At 37.3% G+C, this 19,478-nt stretch overlaps 1 protein-coding gene across 6 annotated transcripts in view; it reads right to left on the bottom strand.

The window, feature by feature from the left end:
• The window catches only part of KLF12 (KLF transcription factor 12), a 467,218-nt gene that overhangs the window by 340,636 nt on the left and 107,104 nt on the right, over window positions 1-19,478 (bottom strand). The window contains exon 1 of one of the 6 annotated variants that reach the window (XM_081301548.1): window positions 15,818-15,839. The exons of the other annotated variants lie outside the window; for them this stretch is intronic. The gene's annotated coding sequence lies outside the window, so the exon portion shown is untranslated. Of the gene's footprint in view, window positions 1-15,817; window positions 15,840-19,478 lie in introns of those variants that run through there. 6 annotated transcript variants of the gene reach the window in all.

Genomic DNA, 19,478 nt, shown 5'->3' on the forward strand with positions numbered 1-19,478 from the left:
CTTGAAAGATCCTTTATATTTAGCAGCAGTCTTTAATGCAAACAAATTACAAGATACATTTTGTTTGGGATTTCTGTTGTATTATGGTTCAGATATGAGGCATCCCCCAAAAGCTCATACACATGAAAGAAAGAAACACAACATATGGTAATTCAAATGCGAACTGACTAGGTTATGAGAGACTTAACCTAATCAGTGCATTCATCCACTTGAATGGATTAACTAGGTGAATGCAGGCAAGGTAGGTGTGTGGCTGAAGGAGGTGGGTCACTGGGGGCATGCATTTGGGGAATACATTTTGTCCCTGGTGAGCCTAGTTTAGTCTCTGCTTCCTGATTATCTTCGGGCAATAGAGTCAGTCATCTATGAACTGACACCTCAGAAACGGTGAGCAAACTAATTTCTTCTCCTCTAAAATTGTTCTGTCAGGTCTTTTGGTCACTGAAGCAAAAAAGGTGACTAAAATATATTGTTAGCAATATGCTGAATTATGGTAGTTTCCCCAGATATTACTGATTGGTGAGATTTCTGTCAAATTACAAAAAACAATATAGCTACTCATCCCTAATTACTCTGCAATACAACCATTAAATACCACGCGTCAGTTGGCAAGTTAGTGAAACTTTCTGCCCCAGCTTCCACCTATGAAATTGAAGGCTTATAAGATCATCAAGGCTCTTTTCATTTATAAAGGTGTGGCTCCTATGAATTCTATATTTTAAAAATGTACAAGTCTTCAGGGCTTATGTGATGAGCTAGAATAAATATTGGCTAACAGAGTTTGAGTTTTAACTGAGCATTGGTGAACTCATGATCTACAACCAATCTTCATTCCCAGCAGCTCCCAGCCTTTTGGGTAAGGAATAAAATAGGTAACTATTATGTCAATTGTCACTCCTCTCAACTTGTATAGCACACTCTGAGTAGATATTCTTAGGAGATAAAAGTGAGGGTTATAGAGTGAAACATTTTCACTACTTCTCTAAGCTACACTTAGAGACGCAGAAGCAGCTGAATGATTTTCTGGATGTGGTCAAAAAAAAAAAAAGGATGTACTTGTAGACTTGGAGCATTTTGAAGGTAAGCAAAGAAGATATCTAAGTACAGTTCAATAAAGCACAGCATCCTAACAGAGTTTATCTGTGACTGTAAATAATTTCTTTCCCTAAAGTTTTACCAGAGATGTTGAGAGTACTCAAAAACATATCTGTCACTTCATCTTGTATAATTTAAAGCAGTTTGTTACTTACAATTTTATCTCAGTAGTAAAAGTACAATGCATAAAAAAAAAAAAATCAGAGTGTGGTAAGTACTTTACACACATTATCTTAAGTAATCCTCACTGTAACCTTGTGGGAAAAGGATTTCACCTCACATAATAAGTGAAAAAATAGAGCTTGATGGCTATCCAACCGCACAGCTGAGATTTAAACTCACTTCTGTCTGATTCCCAAAGAGCATACTCCTTCCCTACTGCCAAGGCGCACTATAAGCCACAGGAGGAGCTGCGTGGCACTGGTGTATGCCAGAGGGCTGAGGTCTCAATGGGAGTGGAATGGGAGTGGGTGAGAGGGGAACGAGGGTAGAGATAAGTGAAAACAGCTCAAGGAGGAGCACAGGTGGAAATGACTGGTGTGCACCAGGAGCATGGAGGACAAAGGCAGGTAGTCACAAACGACCCATCATCCCAGGGGTGCCATGAAGCACTGGAAGAGCAAGTGGCTCCCTGTAGCACTGACTCTGGATGCAGGAGGTCACCAAGTATGTAATCCTCTACGCAGGAGCCAGTGATGAACTTGAACTTGCTATCCTCTGGGTAGCATTTATCCACATGTGTTCTAAGGGTTTACAAGGTCTAAATGACCAGGTCACAGAGCCTGGTCTGTTTGCAATGGAGCTTTGCTCAGAGACACAGACAAGAAACACACACACACACACACACACACACACAGAAGCCCCAGGGACTCATAAGTTACTGGAAGGCACCCTTGTCATTCTGAATAACTATGGAATTCGTCAAAGGCGATTATATTTCCTTAATTCGCTTTACTCACTTCCTGACGCTGGGTCTAATTTGTACAGCCCTGAATTCAAATTCCAGCTTGTCTGTTGTGAATTATATTTCTCTGGCCTAGTTCCAATCTCTCTAAAATTCAATTTTTTTTCCCACATCCACAGAAGGACTATAATATGGCCTACCTCGCTATATTTGCTACTTTTGGGGAATCTAAGAAACAAGATCTGCAGAGGGCATTCAATAAAAATAGGAACTATTAGCATGGTGCAGTGGTGCACACATTATCCCAACAACTCAGGAAGCTGAGGCAGGAGGGCTGAAGTCTGAGGCTCGCCTCAGCAATTTCGTGAGGATCCTGTCTCACAATAAAATAAAAAGGGCTAGGGGTGTAGCTCAGTGACAGAAGACTTGCCTAAGCATGTGTAAATCCCTAGGTTCAACCCCCAGTACCTCACACACAAAGGAAGAGATTATTAACTTACTATTTTTCTTAATGATAAGTACTATTTTGGTTTTTAAAATACAGATCTAAGTAATACTACAAGCCACAGTTGCTGCTGTTACTCAAGCAGATCAGAACTTTGTCATATGAACCTCTTGTCATCTTAAGTTATGCTAAGGGAACTGTAGTCCCTAAAGACAGCCAGATCTCCTGAAAACATACACTACCATGTCACACTCATTTCATAGAGAACGAGAGGCAAGAAGACTAGCTTATAATTGTCCACAGTAATATGATCCAAATAAATCAAAACACACAAGGGTAATCTCATTTTGAAAACCCATCATCCAGAATTCCTACTTAAGGAGATTTTTTTTAGTTCTATTTTTTTTTTAGTTTAATATATTCCAGAATTAGACTTGAATTTTCAGTAACTTCTACACTCTCCATTTTATTACCTCCTTAATACCATCATTATTATTCCTACTATTATAAGGAAATCCACATCTTAATCACTTTCACTATAACCTTTAATCATTCATTCACTGAATCAAATACTTAAAACTCTTTCCTCCCCTTCCAACTAAATCCCCAGTCCATATAAAAATAAAAGGATTCTATATTCCCAAAAGCATATGTCAGATTTTATTCTTTTTTAATTTCCATGAATGCCTGAGTCAAAACTGTGTAAAATCTCTGCTCACGGCACTAAAAGCCACAAGGCTAAGAACTGTCTGTGGTCCCTGCAGTAGCCACTGGCCACATGTACCCGCTGAGCATCTGAAATGTGGTTGGTCAAATGCAAGTTGTTCTGCAAGGATGAAATACAGAATGTGAAGACCTGATAGGTAAACTATTTTTTAATATTTCAATATCGTTTTATATGCTGAAACAATAAATTTTTGTATGAGATTAAACATATAATTTTAAAAGTAATTTCAACTGTTTTTTAATCATTTTTCAATGTGGCAATGTGAAACTCAGTTATTTAAGTGGCTTCATTTATATTTTTATTGGACAGCACCAGTAGAGGTCTCACATTTAAAACCCATGCCCAACACACTGGGAATTTCCCTGGCCTTTTATTGTATGTTATATAGACCTGAATGGTATGTCTGCTTTGTCCACTAAACTCTCAAGAGAGGTTTTGCTGTTTAATCTAGCATTTCTTCTATCTGGAAGTGAATTTATCACAACATGTCCTGTTAATTAAGCTCAATCTTCTTCCCCTTGGAGGCTATAATTGTGCAGACTGTATCTGAACCCAGCACCCACTGCTATGTCCTAAAGAATAACTGTATTTGGATTGATAAAATAAAATGTAACCCATTCTGTGTCACTCAGCCACTCTGCTGCTGCTATAAAATGCATTGGACAACACACATTTTCAAGCCGAACACAGCCAAGGATATTATGTCACAGTGCCATTTGGAAACTCAGGCCAAACAATCTTCTTAATTTCTAAATGTCAAACCTCCTGACAATAACATTTTCATCCATCCTGTGAGTGTCTTACTCTTGTTCCTTGTGTGTTTCTCCTCAGGCACTCTTCTGAGTTAACAAATTCGATAATCTAGTTTATAATTTTCATAATGTATTAAAGTAGTAAAAGGATTCACTGAACATACAGGGAATTTTGCAGCTGTTTGGCTCTTTTGTAGACAACTAGCAGCACCTTAAAAAAAAATGACCACATGTTTTAACTCTAACCAATCATTTGTCTCACAGGGCTATCTGTAAAGACAAGGTTTTTAAACATAATCTCTATCAAATATCCCTGGCCTACTTGGAGAGGGTATTTAGCAGGGAGCCTGCTGTCACCTGGACCATCCCTATTAGGCAGCACACGCAGCACTGTGGTCCAGAGACACTGACTCAGAAGGCCTTTAGAGTCAACAGTTCCCCAAAGCTTAGTATCAATTTCAGGAGAGACATCCATTTGAAAGGATTCCCTGAACCCTCAAGCTCAGGATACCCTGGTGGTGCCAGGCCACATAAGAAGTTGCCAAGGCCAGAAGCAATGGTGCACGCCTGTAATCCCAGCAGCTCAGGAGGCTGAGGTGGGAGGATAGCAAGTTCAAAGCCAGCCTCAGCAAAAGTGAGGCACTAAGCAACTCAGTGAGACCCTGTCTCTAAATAAAATACAGAATAGGCTGGGGAGATGGCTCAGTGGTCCAGTCTAGTGCCACAGAGTTCAATCCTCAGTACCCAACCCTCATCGCCCCCCTTCCAAAAAAAGAAGTTACCAAAGGCTAACTGTTATAGTTTAGAATGTGAGGTGTCCCTCAAAAGCTTATGTGTGAAACAATGCAAGAAAGTTTATAGGAGAAATTATTGTGTTCTGAGAGTCTTAACAGTATTGGTGAATTAATCCCTTGCTGGGATTATCTGAGTAGTAACTAGAGGCAGGTGGGGTGTGGCTGGAGGAGATGGGTCATGCATGGCTTTGAAGTATATATTTGTACCTGGCAAGTGAAGACCCCTCTCTCTGCTTCCTGATGATTGTGTGAGTTGCTTCCCTCTGCCACACTCCTCTGCCACACTTTTCTGCCATGATGTTCACCTCGCCTTAAGCCCGGAAGAATGGAGCTGGCTATGTATGGATTGAGACCTCTGAAACCATGAGCCCCCAAATAGACTTTTCTTCCTCTAAAATTGTGCTGGCCAGGTGTTTTAGTCACAGAAGTGAAAAAGATGACAAAAATACTAACCCAATGTTTTCCAACTTTTTCACAGTATTCAACTGTCTGAGCCAACCAGCACCTGAGCATGCCTATAACTAATCACAGTGCTCCAGTTGGGAAGTGCTGGGCTGACTTAGGGAGCTACATAGATAAATGTTCTTAATATAGTTGAAAGGAAGGAGTATAGGAAGCCAGAATAAGACAGTGGCAGGAACAAAGAAAGACCCTTTGTTGAGGACCACTGCAACACCACTCCTGACAAGGACTGCCCTGCAGTGATACTCAAATGAAATTAGAAATCTGCTCATTTATGAAATCTAATTTTTAACTTAAGGGCAGAGTTATTTTAAACAGTTGTACTGACAAAACAGAAACCCCAAACACCACTCACATATCAGCCCCAGTTCTTGGCATGTACTGTTGGATGCAGACTTCAGATTCTAAATATCTAGGAATACAAAGGAATTACAAACCACAGAGACCCCAGATTTATCTGGGTCCTTGCAATTGTGTGCCAGGAGGAACATAAATGCACACAATAAAACATGGTGCACAGGAGGCTGAGACAGAAGAATCACAAGTTCAAAGCCAGCCTCAGCAATGACAAGGCACTAAGCAACTCAGTGAGACCCAGTCTCTAAATAAACTCAGTGGTCCAGTGCCCCTCAGTTCAATCCTCGGCACAGAAAAAAAAAAAAAAAAAAAAAAAAAAAAAAAAAAAAAAAAAAAAAACATGGTGCTTCTTAGTAAAACAACAATTCAATAATTTCCCTTGTAGATTTTGTTTTTAGAATTTACATAAAAATAGTATATGAATTTTTTTAAGAATCACATGATTTAAAGTAAACAAGAGAGCCCGAATAAATTCCCAGCTATAGCAGCCGATTTTAACCATACAAACGGAATTATTTCCCTTTTTCTAAGGAAAAGTTTGCCAAGTGGATTTTTGAGCAAACCTAAGAGAACAAAAACTTTTTAAACCAGCTCTGGAAAAATGTGATTCTCAAGGATTCTTCCATAGTTTGGAATTCTTGACAGCTCTGGACAATTTAGACTGCTATTCAATTATAACCTACACTGTATTTGAGAAGCCTCCAGAAAATTACATTTCAGCTGTTCAGGTACACCATCCCAGTGGATATAAGATGTACCACTAACACAGCAATGGATTGCCCTAATCCACACTAACAAACAGTTTTCATCGAGTATCCTGTGTTTGTTTACTGGTAATGAATAAAACATTAAAATTGCCATTTAGAATATAAAGCACTATTGTTCTTGCAAAAGGTAAAGTTATGCTGGCTGTAGTTTAGGGTACTGAGGGCTGTTATTTATAGAATAAAACCCATTATCACTCCTCAAATATTGAACAAGAATAGTTTGTATTCAAAGATAAAGTTGCCACAGGGGACTATTGATATAGGAAATGTGGCTGGAGAGATATGGAATGCATATTAAAATTTATATACTGAAAAGAAAAAAAATGTAGTTAACAGGTACATTTAATATTCTAGCAGCATCTACTGCAATTGTTAAAGTTACATTTGCTGACATTTCAATTATAACCTTCTATTTTCAGGACCTTCAGTTCAATCCAAATTTTTTCTGCAGGCCCAAAAGTATGTACTTTCCAAGGTCTTGGTGTGCAAATGATTTTTTTGTTAGTGCTCAGCATATTGAAACTTTCAGGAAAAGGACAAACGGTAAATTTGAATGTGTCTTTTCTCTCTAGACATCCAAATTGTGAAATGAACAGAGTAAGAACTTAAGACAATGCTTTCCCAGATTACATCATGAGGTTAAGAGCTGCCCTGGATACTTAAATAGTAAATGGTGGTTTCAAGGATCAAACCCCAAGCTCTCTGAATCCTTACTCTATGCTCATGATTTCTATGGTCCACTGTTTTTTCATTATCATCATTTGCTAGAAATTTATGTATTTATTTATTTTAAAAAATTCTTTTAGTTGTAGTTGGACACAATACCTTTATTTTATTTATTTATTTTTTTATGTGGTGCTGAGGATCAAACCCAGGACCTTGCACATGCTAGGCGAGCACTCTACCACTGAGCCACAACCCCAGCCCTGTATTTATTTTTTTGTACTGGATTAAACCCAGGGGCATGCAGACACTAAGCCACATCTGCAGCCCTTTTTTATAATTTATTTAGAGACAGTGTCTCACTGAGTTGCTCTGGGCCTCCCTAAGTTGCTGGGGCTGGCTTTGAACTCTCCAATCTCCTGCCTCAGACTCCTGAGCCACTGGGATTACAGGCATGTGCCAGGAAAAATGTTTATTCTTATCTTTTCTAATATTTTACAACCCACTGTTATCATATACAGAGCCACAACTAGTTTAATGTTACTGAAATCCTCCATACATATACAGTTGGTATATGTAAAACTCTCTAAATTCTGAGGCCCCTACTAAATTATGAATTCAATGAGCATAAAGGCACTGTAGGGCTTACCAAAGTTACTTAGCCCCCCTAAAACCCAGGCTCCTCAAATGTAAATAATAATAATAATAATAATAATAATAATAATAATAATAATGCCTCTGTCATAAACTGGCTATGGGAATTAAATAAAATAATGGAGGCAGAGAGCTTAGCATGTGCCCAGGACATAGGAAGCACCTTGTAAATGTTGGTTATTATCAACCTTGATGTCATCATTACTTTTATCCACTCTAGTGTCCCCCTGACTTCCACAGGGTTTGGCACATGAGAGACACTCAGTAAATAACAATGATTACTTTAAGACTTTTTAAACAACACACTTATATATCCTCACTTGTGCCCTTTCTCTCCACAGCATTATGGACAATCAAACATGAATATCTGTACTCTGTTCCCTTCCAAAACACTACTCCTCACCCTAACATTCATGTGGCTAACTCGTACTTTGCATTTAGCCTTTGGCTCCCTTTCTCCTCTTGGGGTCTTTTCTTAGTAAACTTAGAGTCTACTATGATCCCTGGTGACATTATCATTGGACTCACTCTTGACGCTGTTTCCACAGCCCCTAACACCAAGTATCCTTAATGTTTTTTCACTTGCTTTAATACTCCCTTAGACTGCAAAATCCAAGCCAGATACTAGCCTTTTCCCATTGTAAAGAATATAAGAGGTATTTAATAACACTGGTTAAACAAATGAATAAGTATTTCTAAGTAACTTTTGCATTTCTTAGACTTCCCACTAAATATCACACTGGATGTAGCATTTGGTTCAACATTACAAATAAATAAAAAGGAAAAAAGAAAAGAGCCAGTTTTGTTTGTTTAATTGGGGGAAAACTTGGATAACTTCTCTTAGAGAGATGGCCTTTAACATGTGAAGGCTACACATCATCACCAACCTCTAGGAAAATGAGAATTAAAATCAAAATCTAGGAGGACCTGGAATTCAAAGTCAGCCTCAACAACTCAGTGAGGCCCTAGCAACTTAGCAAGATCCTGTCTCAAAATTAAGTATAAAAAAGGTCTGGGGATGTGGCTCAGTGGTTAAGTACCCCCGGGTTCAATCCCCGGTATCAAAGGGGGAAAAAAAAAAAGAGGCCAATATATAGCCATTTGAAAGCAAAAAGTGAGAGAGAATATGAAGAACAGTGAGAATCTGGAATTCTCATTCTGATGATGAAGTCTACACTGGCATAGTCATTTAGGAAAATCAGAATATCTGCTAAAATGAAAAAAAAATATTTCTTCTTATTCAGAAGTTCCACTTCTTAGTAACATACCTAAAGAACAGGTATATAGCATACAAAAAAGCACTTATGAGAACAGTAACACAGCACAGACCTCACAGCTAAGAACCAGAAACAAATCCCAATGTCCATCATCAGTAAAGGGATAAACAGGCCGGGTGTAATGGTGCCTGCCTATAATCCCAGGGACTCCAGAGGCTAAGGCAGGAAGTTGGCAAGTTTGAGGCCAGCCTCAGCAACTGAGTGAGACCCTGCCCTAAAATTTAAAAATTAAAAAGTCAGGTAATATATCTCAGTGGTAAAACACACCTGGATTGAAAAAAATAAGATAGATATAAAAGGATAAACAGTAATTTAGAAGCTCTGATAAATTCCTATAATGGAATATTTTACAGCAATAAAGAATATAACAGTAAGGATAGAGCTCAAAAACAAACAATGTTGAGTCAAAGTAGCAAGACACAAAAGAGCACAGGTTGTTTGCAGTTTCAGGGGCAGATAGTCCCTTATGGAGATAAGAGCACGGAGTTGACTCTTGTGCAAGTGGCTGCTGGTGATGTTCCAGTTTGATTTGATTTGTTTGATTTGAGTGGATACTACACATATGTGTTTGGTTTATGGGAGTTCATCCACTTGTACATGTGTAATATACGCACTTTCCTGCAGGTGATCTATACTTTGCCCAAAAGATTAACAAAGCAAAATGACTAAAATACCATCACCCTTAAAAAAAAAAAAAAAGAAAAGTCAACACAAGTTATTCACACAACTGAAGAAAGACTGAAATCCTTTGAATCTGACTAGTCAGTAGATTCTATTTGAGACCTCATCTTAATCATATTTCTAACTCTTATCTTTAATGGAAAGTTCTCTTTTAATTTATTTGCTAAATGTAGACCACATACACAAGAGCTGACATTAACATAAAAGGTGACTGAACAGCAGAAGCAGGGAGAAATAGGAAAAGAGGTTTTCCCTAGATAAGCTGACAACTGTCAAAAAGTGATGGAAATGAAACCCAAACACACATAGGTATTTACGTTTGTAGGCACATCCGTCCCTAACAATGGTCTGAGTTTGAAGTCATTGGCCATACAACAGAAGACCCATCAGAGGCTCTGGTGAAGCTATCAAGGGTGATCTACCCCCAAGGTAGAAAAGGCAAGAAAACACCAGAGAATGGAGCTCCAGGATTGTCACCAAGGTTCTGCTACAGGCAGGAAGGGCACTTGAGGCCTTGGATTCTAGGTACACCTGCCAGCTTCACACAGCCTTCCTGAACCATGTCAAGGAAGACCATGAGAAGATGAGATGGTACAACCAAGGCCATGAGAAAACCTTTGAAATTTCTTATACATAGTGCTTTTCATTTTATTTGTACTATGTATATTTATAAATGTACACACAGACATATGCATATGTTATATATACATGAGTATATATTGCTTATCTACAATAAGAGAGACTTCAATATTGAAGGCATTTTGCCAGTTTACATAATGACATTTCTGCACAATATATTCTTTTCCAAATATCTTGCTGGTTAGAAACTTCAGAATCTGGGAGTGCAGTTGTAGCTCAGCAGTAGAGCGTTTGCCTCATACGTGTGAGGCACTGGGTTAAATTCCCAGCACCATATATATATATATAAGCAAATAAAGGTCCATCAACAACTTTGAAAAAAATTATATATATATAAACTTCAGAATCTCATTCTCTCTCTCCACACCCAGCTAATTCTTTCCTATTTATGATACATGCCTACTAATCTCCCACAAAAAATGACTTCAGATGGATAAAAACCCTTAAGGGTGCTCACTACTGTGGATATAGTATATGAAATAAATCAACACATGCAATTTCAACAAGGCAAATTCACCTTTGGAAATGGATCACTGTTCAAATCATTCACAAATGTACTTTTCACTAAACATTTTATTTCTGCTTCATCAGGAATTTTGTTTAAGTCCACGGCATACAAATATTTAGGCATCTTCTTGACCTTACCATAGCCTAGTCACCAAGACTATCATATTAAAAGTCACACCATGTTTTTACTTTTTACTGATGAAAACAAACATCCCTTGGGGCAGGGGTTGTGGCTCAGTGACAGAGTGCTTGCCCAGCATGTATGAGGCACTGGGTTCAATTCTCAGCACCACATGTCAATAAATAAAATAAAGGTCCATTGACAACTAAAAAAAATATTTAAAAAAAAGAAAAACAAACAAACATCCCATCTCAGGCATGCTTTATTCATCCAACAGAAGTTACAAAATGTGCACAGATTAAATAAATTTCATTTTAAGCTAGAAGAGGAACACATTTCATTTTAATTTACAGCAATATAGTAGAGGTACACGGTTTGGTATTCAGAGGTCTATAGTAGGGGACTAACAATTGAGGCAAATAAAAAGTTCTGTTTTATGACTATTTAGGAATATTTACTTATATTTACATGTGTAATTAAAATTTTAACTGATTACATGCCAAATACAAAATTGCTGAAATTAGAATTAACTTATTTTATTGGCATTAAATTGAAAAACAATATATATTTTACCAAATAGAACTCATTCTCAAACTATCCATACAGAAATATATTTCTGAGCTGGGGATGCTGCTGGGTAGTTGCCAAACATATGAGAGTCACTGGATTCAATCCCCAGTACTGCCAAAAAGTTAAAAAAAAAATTATTCTTTCTCTATCTCGTGTGTGTGTGTGTGTGTGTGTGTGTGTATTTCTATCCCTATACTAGTACCATCTATATGAAGATTCAAACTGAAAAGTTCCCAGCCAAAAAAGCAATTGAATTTAATTCCATTTCATTGTTAACTCTTTGGATAATAAGTATACTCATCACAAATCTGTATTAAACTACAGAATTATCATAGAAAGAAGTTTCCATTTATGTTGTTCATACTGAAAACCAGATTTTTCTGTCAAGAAGATTATTCAAAATAGGGTATTTTTGCCACTTTTTTATTGGTGCATTATAGTTATATATAATGATGGGATTTGTTACATATTCGTGCATGCAAAGTAGCTCTTTTTAACATACAAGTCTCTTGTAATCAAATACCTAACATTATACATTTAAATTTAAATAAAAGATGGGATCAGATCAATATAATTTTGCATCTTTTCTTGTAATTAAACTAAGAAATAAAATTTCTTCTTTTCTTGGAAATCTGTGGAAAATGCTTTCAATTGTAACATTTTAAGAAGATCATCTACTCCTTTGTTGCCTCAGCAAAAGCAAAATAAATTGTCCAAATTGCAAACCACATCAAACCCCTCTGGTCTTTTCTTTCAGTAACCTCTGTAACAGTAGCAAACTCAAATCGGGATTCTGATTCTGTGATTCCTACATCCACATGCTCTCACTGCTCAATGTCAATGCTTGGACATTAAATATAAGTGTCAGGCGGTCAGAAAATCTCAACAATTCCAAAAACTTTAGGGATCAAATATAAAGTGACATTTTGCTATGTGGGGATTGAAATCTCATGGCCTGTGGCCACTTCTTAAAGGGGTTTGCCATGCTCAGAAATAAGGAAGAAACATTCAGGCTGTCTTTAAAAGGAGAACATTCTTAGAGAAATGTAGCTCAGAGTAAGAGCCCCTGCCTAGCATGCCAGAAGCCCTGCATTGGAACCCCAACACTTTCAAAAACAAAACAAGATCATCCTACATGGAATTTGGTTATCTTATCTAATGTTTATAGTCACTAACATATTTTTTCATGCATACATACTTCAAGAGGCAATTCCTGAAATTTAACTTAATAACATTTGGCTTCTAAAGAAAAATCACCAGTGCTCATGAACTAAAACAACTTTCCTGGAACCAAAGTAATAGAGAAAAGGCAAGTAATCCAAGGCAGTGATGGAGCCAAGATTCTCAACTCCCCCTTCAGCCTATCACAGCTCTCCGAAAGAAAGAAAATGAGAATTCTACTCACTACAGGTCAAATCCTATAAAAATGACAGCCCCACCTTAGTGATACCTAATACATCACACTTGAGGTCTTGGCGTGAGCAGCAAATTTGACAAAATGCAATGATTTAGAATGCACTCTGATTTTTCAAGTCAGTATTACTGCCAGAACCAGGAAAAATGAAAACTCTCTAAGACATGTGTTTTCAGAGATTTACAACCAGGGAGAAATAGAGAAAGGGAAGGAGATTAGGTAAGTGTTTAGACTTTCCCATCAAAATACAGACTGGAAAGGAGATTTTAACATCAGTCACTTCCTTTGCAATTTTGAAAAAGGACAACTGACAATTCCCATGGTTTTTCATTGCCATCAGGATCCAGATCCCTTTCAAATCTGCCTCGACACAGCTCCACCAAGTAAAAAAAACTCTATCGTAGAAAAAAGGTGGTTCCAGGTAAAGGCTATGCAGAGTGAAAGGAGACATGAAGAAATAAAGCATTCTGAACTAAGCTCAAAAGGAACAGTTGGGGCCATGAGTAAAATCAGTTTGATTTGTCCCTAATAAGTATGTAAAATTGCTACTCACATTTGGAATGATCAGGCATTTGACTTGATAGCATACCCACACTTTTCTCATCAAGAGTGAAAAAGAGATGACTTACTATAATAAATTCTGTTCTATTAACTCTATTTTAGTTTAAGGGAAATAAGGGTCCTGGAAGTTGACAGGTGGCTATAATTTCGTGTCTCTAAGAAACTTTTAATAGTAGAAGTTACAAACAGGACATGATGTTCTCGAGAGAGGAATTTCTATAGAAATGACTCTGGGTAGGAATAAGAGCTTTGGTGTCAGATCCAGAGAGGGCAGAGGCTGGCTAGCACAAGGTACAGGAAAGCAGACTGCTCACATCTCCTCAACTCTGTGACTACACTTCAGTAGCATAAAGTAATCAATCAGAGCCTGTGTATTGATATAAGGAAATACACAAATTCAAGTTGGTATGTTTTATTCAGAAAGCTATTTAACAGCCGTTTGGTTAGTTTCAAATTACAATTCTAAGTAACAGTCGCCTACCGATAAAATAGAAGTGCTATCACGGACCTCAAAAGATTGATATGAACGTTAATATAAGGGTGCTTAGCACAGGTACAAGAATGTCAGCTCTAACTATTATTACTTTCAAGGACTGCCATCAAGTGTTCATCTCAGAAACCACCCTCTCAGAACTTCACCAACAATGAAGTCTCCTTAATGGTATCGCAAGCTAGACCACAGCCTTCAAATAGTTCTATAGTAGCCAAATCAGCAGCAGAACAGGCATACAAAAAGGAACAAAGTGTGGTCATCAGGAAGCTAGCCAAGCATGCAGGACTGACGGTAAGAACCAGCACAGAGTGAAAAGTCAATAACAGTGCATTCAGTCCATGCCTTCTTACATGAAACAGACCTGCATTAAATAAACCTCCTACGTACTTCAAATACGTGGTCATTATGTAAGAAATGGCAACAAAGGAATCCTGGAAGGTTCTGAGCACAGTGTCACAGTAGTCACAAGAATCTCTTAGTCAATAACACCATAGACAGACATGAGCCAAACAGATGGGTCTACAATATAGGATGGGGTCTGCAAGATAGGAAGGAATGAGCTTCTAGCAAGTCATCCCATAACACAGAGGCAACATTGACTGCTCAGGGAACTTCGGGGGGGCGGAGGGGGAGAAATGTGTGTATGTGTGTATATACATACACACACACACACACACACACACACACACATATATATACACACAAAAATACACACACATATATGTATATATTATTATTATTATTATTATTATTATTATTATTATTATTATTATTAACCACACACACTTCCCATGGCACACAAGAAAATTTATCCCTAGCTAAATAAATTTCTGTATAGTGCCTAAGTCTGCACACATGCGCACATCAAGTCTCCTCTCTACAAACTCAATCGGTTCATGCTCCAGCTTAAGAAGCCGCCAGTGGCCGCAATTGTCCCGCTGCCTCCCACTTCCGCCAGATGGCATTTTCCCTATTTTGTTCCTTTTCACTGAGAATCCCCTCATTTTCTACACTTTTCAACCCACACTTCCATTCTCATCTCCTTAATGTGGGCCTAAGATAGGCTTTCCAAAAGTAGACCAGGCAGTGGTACAGAGAAAAGAAACAAGGTGAATCTAAAAACCACATCAGCACCCATTCAAGCCAGCGGCAGCCCCTGAGGACCACTGGGATTCCCAGACACCCTGCTCACTGGGGCCACCTTCAAAGCTGTCTGGGAAAGCGCCTTGTAGGACGGAGAATCAGGTAGGGAATTTGCTTTTGTCTTAGTGGGGACTTGCCTTACTTAATCTAAATCCATCCACTATATACTTTAAAAAAAATCAAAACCTCAAAAGAGCTTGAAATTATAAATATCCTGATTATTTATATCCTGGTCATTCAAAGGAATGTGAAGATTTTTTAGACCTACAGTTTTCAACATTGGCTGCACATGGAAATGTACTACAAGCTTTAAAACTGCCTTAGAGTCATCTGCATCTCTGACCAATGACAAGACTGGCATTGGGGCTCAGGCATTGGTAAATTCTAAAAGCTGTGCAGGTGATCTCAGTGTGCATCCAGGGTTTAGAGAACTGTTGCAGACAGGCTAGCTCTCACCCTTTGCTCTGCATTGTGATTTTCAGCCCTTGCTGGGTATCCCCGGAGCTAAGCCCCACCCTGGCCTAGCTAAGTAGATTCCCTGAGGATGTGGTCCTAGTTTGGAAAGCTTTCCCATATGATACCAAACTGAAGCTATGATTGAAAAGAAATGCCCTTCGACTAGTGGTTCTAAGCTTTGTTTTTAGAATACCCTGCACTATTTAAAAAATTTTATAAGCTACTTTTATATAATTTATGATAGCATTAACCCTTGGGGAACTTTAAAATTACATACTTGCTTTAAGAACAGACTTGCAAGAGAAAAACAGATTATGTTCTTATCAGATACTTACAGGCAGGTGTATTAGTTTCCCAGGGCTGCTGTACAAAGTACCACACACGAGATGGCTTGTAACAGGAATTTTTTCTCTCAAAGCTCCAGAGACTGAAAGTCCAAAATCAAGATTCTCAGGGAAGTCGTGTTCTCTCTCTCTCTCTGAAAGCTGTAGGAAAGTATCTATTCCATGCCCTTCTCTTAGTTTCTGGGATTGCCACAATCATGCTGTTTCTGGGTTTGTTGGCACATCCTTTCCATCTTTGCCTCCCTCACACAAGTTCTCCCTAGATGTCTTTGTCTCTCCTTTTCTTTAAAAACATAATCAGAACAGATCAAGGGGGCCACCCTATTCCAATATGACCTTAACTAATTACACTGGCAACAATCAACCTTATTTCCAAAGAGGTTCCGAGAAAGATGCATTTTGTAGGACCATGATTTAACCCAATAAAGCAGAAAAGGGGTGATGGATAGCAATTACGGTCAGAAACATCACTGCTTATTATGAACAGGTAACAGATCAACAAAATTTCTAGGGACCTCAGAGAAAGAAGTATGTGAAACAGAGCTAAGGTTAAGGATGTCCCCACCAGATTAGTGGAAAGAGACTCCAAGCCCTAACAGCTTACCACCACCAATGAATGCACTGGGGCTCTGCTCCAACTCCCAGGTTCTGAAATATCAAGTTTTTCATGGAGTATGACTTTCAAATGTATATCTACACTGTCAGAATTAAAGAAATGTCCCTAAAAATTTTCATATGAAAGCTTGACTATTTCCCTATGTGTATGGGAATACATACATGTGAGATATAGGGTTACCATATGACGGCAGTACCATTTTCTAATCAAGAGGTATCAGAGAAAATGTGCTTTGCAGTGGATCACATACATACCCATTCAATCATATTTGAAGTTGGAATTTTGAATTCCAACTCCACACTCCAACCAAGAGCCAAACAGTGAATTCTTCATAGTTTAGCACCTCAATTGCCCAGCTAATATAAAAGGTTTATATACTTGATTATACTCACATGGTATAATTAGTGCAGAACTTTTATTTTCAATAAATGAAAAAAGTGAGTGTTTGGGATATTTTGTCATGCTCAAGATTTCTTGGTGTATCGAGTTCTTAACAATGACAGCAGCAATCAGCTCCCAAGAGCAAACACGTATATCATGAAAACATATAGTACAAAATACTGTTTTCCCAAATCCTAAATCCATAGTTAAAAATTAGTTTGGTTCCTTTAGATGTTTCATCTTCTCTGCCCTGAAATGTATTATAAAATAAAAGAAAAAAATTAACAAATTATTTTGTTCATTTAAACACTTTTTTTTTTAAGGGGGATAGGCAGAATCATTTGCTTAAGACAAATTTAGTTTCCATGAATGCAAATGCACCTCTTTAAAACACAGAAAATTAGAAGAAACTCTATGTACTCTAACAGATTCTTATCAATTATTTCAGCTTCTACAGACCTCAAATATTTCTCTATAGAAAACAGCCCACTTCCTCCTTGACACTTCTCAAACTTTAATAACCCACTGTTTCCCTAACTATGTTAAGTTCTAAACATAAATAAATTTCCCTTATAGCTCTGGGAGGAAAAAAAGCTCTTCTATTTACTAAACTGACACTTATTTTGATCTCTTACAAACCCATTCAGATAACAATTTATATATAATAGAGTCTGAAGCAAGTGAACTCCTTGAGGAATTTAAAATACCTCAGAAGTCAGGAACAAATGCAAATACACTGAAAACGCAAGGGGGGGCGGGTCTCAGTTGCTTGCCTTTGTCTACTTTGCTTGACAGCAATGTTTTAAAGCACAGGCAGGAAATAAATCCTTCAATTTGGCTATGATCCTTGGAAAGAAGCTTAAAGCAGTTTAATAACAGAAGTAAGATTAAACCATACTTCTTTAAAAAATAATTCAAAGGTGGCAAAAGGAAGTGCCTTTATGCAAATATCATTCTTTCCCAACCACTTCTGTTTTCCAAGAAAAGAACTCCTTGGTGAATCTACTCAGATGAAGGGTCCAAATGCTATAGCTGATGCCTATCTCTGCTACAGCTTCAAGGTCAATTGGAAAGCTCTTTATGGTGCTAAAATTTGGTTAGGAACTTAGTAAATTACACATTTTGGACAGGTGGCTTTTTTCACAATCTTAAAAAAAAAATAAAAATCAACCAATGAATTTCCCAATAAGATGCAAAGATTCTAGTCACTTGTTGCCACAGGCCCATCCAGCACATAGTGCTCACTCACTAACATAAACTGGGCATGAAGGATACCCAAAGGAATTCAGGACAACCCAAGATTATACACTGCATTTTTAAGAGCAAATAGTCATTGTTGTCATAAACACAAAATGATGTAGATTATCTCAATCAATAAAGCAAAATGAAATGCATTTGGCTGATCAGATGACATTATTAAATGCCTACGGTTATATAACGGTTAGATGATAAGAACAAGTAATTATAAAAGGCATCTATTTTTCAAGGACTTATAATAATGGCCAGATAATCACTCCTCTGGAGTTCCCACAACAGGACTGAAAATATTGGTAGTAATGTTTGCATAAACATTACTTCCTTAAATAAGTTAGATTTGCTAAGATTTTTGTAGGATATCCTTAAAACATCAACTTCATTAGTAATTGTAATTCATCTCACCTGAAATGTACCCACCACTGTCAGTTTCATCACATTTTTATTAAAAACGATGCACGTGGATCGCAAATTCATTTCACGAAAAAATTACCTCTCCTTTAAGACCTTGGGGTATGGGGGAGCTTTCTGCATTACAGAAAAAGAGAGGTTTTAAAAAACTTCTCCACATTCCAACTACTTAATATATCTGTAGACAATGAAGAAAGGTGGAAGAGAAAAGAATATTAGTTCGTTTTAATTTAATAAAAAAAAAAGATTTCCCAATCAACCTTTTTAAGCTACATGATTCTCTAAAAAAATAAAATCAAATAAATTCCCCTTAAATCTTAAATTAGATAATGAATAAAAATCGTCTTATATTGAACACTTAAAATGTTAAAATGGTAATTTCATGTCATATGTTATAATTAAAAAATAAAAATTAGCAGTGATATTTAGAGGTTTTCTATCTTAAAATAGGAAAGGAATGGTTTTCATCATTGTAATTTACATATTCTCAAGTTAGACACAGTTACATGAACATATGAGGCTTTAACTACAAGTTGCTCTTTGAGGACAAGAAAAGGTCTTACTCATCTTTGAATTTCCATAGAAGAGTGTTTTACCACCAGTAAAGAGCTATAACTTTGTTAAATAACTTTTTTAAAAAGTTTTAATTTATGTTACATTTCACAACAGCTTAAAAAAAACTTGACTTGGACTAAATATCAATATCTTTCACACCAATTTCTATCTAGATAAATCTGAACAGTAATTCTACCTTTCTATAATCTGTATCCTAGGTTAAAATTACAATAATTTTTAAAGTTTTTCAACTACCTTTTCTCAGACCTACAAGAGGCAGAGTAACTCAACAGACACTTCGCAAGAGAAAAAATATGGTCAACAAATACATGAAAAAAATGTTCAGTATCTCTAGCAATTAGAGAAATGCAAATTAAAACTATTCCATCTCACTTCAGGCAGAATGGCAATTATCAAGAATACAAGTAACAAAAA

This window comes from Spermophilus citellus (genome assembly GCF_964194105.1).
Source record: "Spermophilus citellus genome assembly, chromosome: 1".
NCBI lineage: Eukaryota > Metazoa > Chordata > Mammalia > Rodentia > Sciuridae > Spermophilus > Spermophilus citellus.